Source organism: Hordeum vulgare, chromosome 2H, assembly GCF_904849725.1.
Source record: "Hordeum vulgare subsp. vulgare chromosome 2H, MorexV3_pseudomolecules_assembly, whole genome shotgun sequence".
NCBI classification, from domain to species: Eukaryota; Viridiplantae; Streptophyta; class Magnoliopsida; order Poales; family Poaceae; genus Hordeum; species Hordeum vulgare.
This window is the reverse complement of record NC_058519.1, coordinates 634743681-634747958: the sequence shown is the minus strand read 5'-3', so window position 1 is coordinate 634747958 and position 4278 is coordinate 634743681.

Sequence of the window (4278 nt, the reverse complement as noted above, 5' to 3'; positions counted from 1 at the left end):
CTGTTTAAGTTTCGTGTTGTGAAGTTTCAAGTTTTGGGTGAAGTTCTTATGAACAAAAAGATAAAGAGTGGCAAGAGCTCAAGCTTGGGGATGCCAAAGGCACCCCAAGAGATTCAAGGATGCCGTAAAAGCCTAAGCTTGGGGATGCCCCGGGAAGGCATCCCCTCTCTCGTCTTCAATCCATCGGTAACGTTACTTGGGGTTATATTTTTATTCACCACATGTTATGTGTTTTTGCTTGGAGCGTCTTGTATCGTAGGAGTATTTTTTTTGTCACAATCGTCCTTGCTGCGCACCTAGAGAGAGACATCCACACACCATGATTTTTTCGAGCTTCACTTATATCTTTTGGTAGACAATTCAGCTCACATGTGCTTCACTTATATCTTTTGAGCTAGATACTTTTGCTCTATGTGCTTCACTTATATCTTTTAGAGCGCAGCGGTGCGTGGCTTGGTAGTTGATCTATGCTTTGAAAGTAGTCTCAAAAGGGGTAGTTATCCAAAGGGATACAAAAACTTCCTCCTTCATGTGCATTGAATAGTTAGAGAAGTTTGATTCATCTCAATTAGTTTTGAGTTGTGGTTATGGTAATATTGAAATCATGCTAGTAAGGCATTGTGGATCTAGAAATACTTGTGTTGAAGTTAGTGATTGCCGTAGCATGCACGTATGGTGAACCGCTATGTGATGAAATATGAGCTTGATTAGTCTATTGATTGTCATCCTTTGCGTGGCGGTTGGGATCGCGCGATGGTTTATACCTACCAACCCTTCCCCTAGGAGTATGCGTTGAATGCTTTGTTTCGATTACTAATAAAACTTTTGCAACAAGTATATGAGTTCTTCATGACTAATGTTGAGTCCATGGTTTATATGCACTTTCACCTTCCACCATCACTATATTCTTAGTGTCGTGCAACTTTCGCCGGTGCACAAAACCCACCATTAGCCTCCCTCAAAACAACCACCATACCTACCTACTATGGATTTTTTTCAAAGTCATTTCGAGATATATTTCCATGCAACTACCATCATGACATGTGCCACCACGTCTACATTGCCTTTGCACAATCGTAAGATAGCTAGAATGATGTTTCCATTGATGTCTATGTCATGCTAGATCATTGCCACGGTACACTACCGAAGGCATTCCATATAGAGTCATAATTGCTCTAAGTTTTGAGTTGAAAGTGTGATGATCATCATTATTGGAGCATTGTCCCATGTGAGGAAATAAAAGAGGCCAAAGAAGCCCATAAAAAGAGGCCAAAGAGCCCACCAAAATAAAAAAAATAAAAAAAGAGAAAAAGAGAGAAGGGACAATGCTACCACCTTTTCCACACTTGTGCATTTTGAGCACCGTGATCTTCATGATTGAGAGTCTCTCGTTTTGTCACCACCATAAAGCTAGTGGGAAATTCTCATTATATAACTTGGCTTGTATATTCCAATGATAGGCTTCCTCAAAATTGCCTTAGGTCTTCGTGAGCAAGCAAGTTGGATGCACACCCACTAGTTTTCTTTAAGAGCTTTCACATACTTGTAGCTCTAGTGCATCATTTGTATGGCAATCCCTACTCATTCACATTGATATCTATTGATGAGCATCTCCACAGCTCATTCATATGCCTAGTTAATGTGACTATCTTCTCCTTTTTGTCTTGCAACCTCCACCACATTCCACACCATCTATAGTGCTATAACCATGGCTCACGCTCATGTATTGCGTGAGGGTTGAAAATGTTTGAGAAAGTAAAGGTGTGAAACAATTACTTGGCCAATACCAGGGTTGTGCATGATTTAAATTCGTTGTGCAATGATGATAGAGCATACCAGACTATATGCTTTTGTAGGGATAACTTTCTTTTGGCCTTGTTATTTTGAAAGTTCATGATTACTTTGCTAGTTTGCTTAAATTATTATTGTTTCCACGTCAATAGCAAACTATTGTTTTGAATCTAATGGATCTAAACATTCACGTCACATAAGAGGAATTACAAAGTACACCTATGCTAGGTAGCATGAAAGCATCAAAAATTCATTCTTATCACTTCCCTACTCGAGGACGAGCAGGAGTTAAGTTTGGGGATGCTTGATACGTCTCAAACGTATCTATAATTTTTGATGGTTTCACGCTGTTATCTTGCCTTCTTTGCATGTTTTATGTACCTTTTTATATCTTTTTTGGGACTAACTTATTGATTCAGTGCCAAGTGCCAATTCCTGTTTTTCCGTGTTTTTGACTCTTTTCAGATCTGATTTTGGAATGGAGTCCAAACGGAATAAAAACCCCAAAATGTTTTTTTCTAGGACGAAAGAAGACCAAGGAGCCTTTGGGCCAGGCCAGGTGGGCCACAGGGAGCCCACAAGCTCCCACCCCGCCACCAGGGGGAGGCGGCGGTGGGCAAGCTTGTGGCTTCCGTGGCCGCCTCCTGACCTAGGTCTCGCGCCTATATATTCCCAAATATTCCGCAAAAAATCAGGGGAGCCTCGAAAATACTTTTTCGCCACCGCAAGCTTCCGTTTTCGCGAGATCTCATATGGAGACCCTTCCCGGCACCCTGCCGGAGGGGACTTTGGAGGTGGAGGGCTTCTTCATCATCATCATCGCCCCTCCAATGACTCGTGAGTAGTTCACTTCAGACCTACGGGTCCGTAGTTAGTAGCTAGATGGCTTCTTCTCTCTCTTGGATCTTCAATACAAAGTTCTCCATGATCTTCATGGAGATCTACCCGATGTAATCTTCTTTGGTGGTGTGTTTGTCGAGATCCGATGAATTGTGGACTTGTGGTCAGATTATCTATGATATATATTTGAGTCTTTGCTGATTTCTTATATGCATGATTTCATATCCTTGTAAGTCTCTCGGAGTCTTGGGTTTTGTTTTGCCAACTAGATCTATGATTCCTGCAATGGGAGAAGTGCTTGGTTTTGGGTTCTGCCATGTGGTGACCTTTCCTAGTGACAGTAGGGGCAGCAAGGCACACATCAAGCAGTTGCCATCAAGGGTAAAAAGATGGGGTTTTGATCATTGGTTTGAGATTATCCCTCTACATCATGTCATCTTGCTTAAGGCGTTACTCTGTTCTTATGGACTTAATACACTAGATGCATGCTGGATAGGAGTCGACGTGTGGAGTAATAGTAGTAAATGCAGATAGTATCGGTCTACTTGTTTCGGACGTGATGCCTATAGAAATAATCATTGCATAGATATCGCCATGACTCTGCACAGTTCTATCAATTGCTCGACGGTAATTTGTTCACCCACCGTCTACTTGCTTTCATGAGAGAAGCCACTAGTAAACACTACGGCCCCCGGGTCTATTCACATCCATCGTTTACAACTCCGCTTTTACTTTGCTTTGTTACTTTGTTGCTTTCAGTTCTCACTTGGCAAATAATCTATAAGGGATTGACAACCCCTTCATAGCATTGGGTTCAAGCTTTTGTGTTTGTGCAGGATCTTGATATACTCTTCCGCCAGATTGATACCTTGGTTCTCAAACTCAGAGAAATACTTACCGTCGTTGTGCTACATCACCCTTTCTGCTTCGAGGGAACACCAACGCAAAGCTCCAAGGCCACGGGGGAAATCCTTTGCATACTTTCCTAGGAAGTCCCTTAAGGCGTAGCCGTAGCTGAAGGATTCCTAGTGCCGTCGACACAACAATTTCCGGCGCCGTTGCTAGATATCTTTGTAAGGTAGAAGAAGTATACCTGGCGCCGTTGCAAGGGATACACAGCAAACATCAATGGACGAGTTGATGAATTTGGTTGCTAGTAGAAACGCTACCGTAGATCCTAATGAAATGCCACTATCTTCCTTGATTGAGAGTAGCAACGCTAGTTTGGACGTGAATTTTGTTGGTAGGAACAATTTTGGCAACAACAATGTTTTTAGTGGAAACTATGTTCCTAGGCCTTTTTCTAGTAACTCCTCTAACAATTATGGCAAGTCCTACAACAACGCTTATGAAAATCATAACAAATTACCCTCTCATCTAGAGAGTAATATCAAAGATTTCATCAACTCTCAAAAGATTTTCAATGTGTCCATAGAAGAAAAACTACTCAAAATAAACGATTTGGCTAAGAGCGTTGATAGGATGTCTTGTGATATTGATGGTTTGAAAGTTAGATGCGCTCCTCCCAAGGTCAACTTGGATGAAACTTTGAAAGATATGCGTGTCTCCATGAATGAGAGCAAAGAAAGAACCGCCCAAATTTGCGCTAGGCATGAATGGTTTAAAAGGGTGCGTTCTAGTGATGCA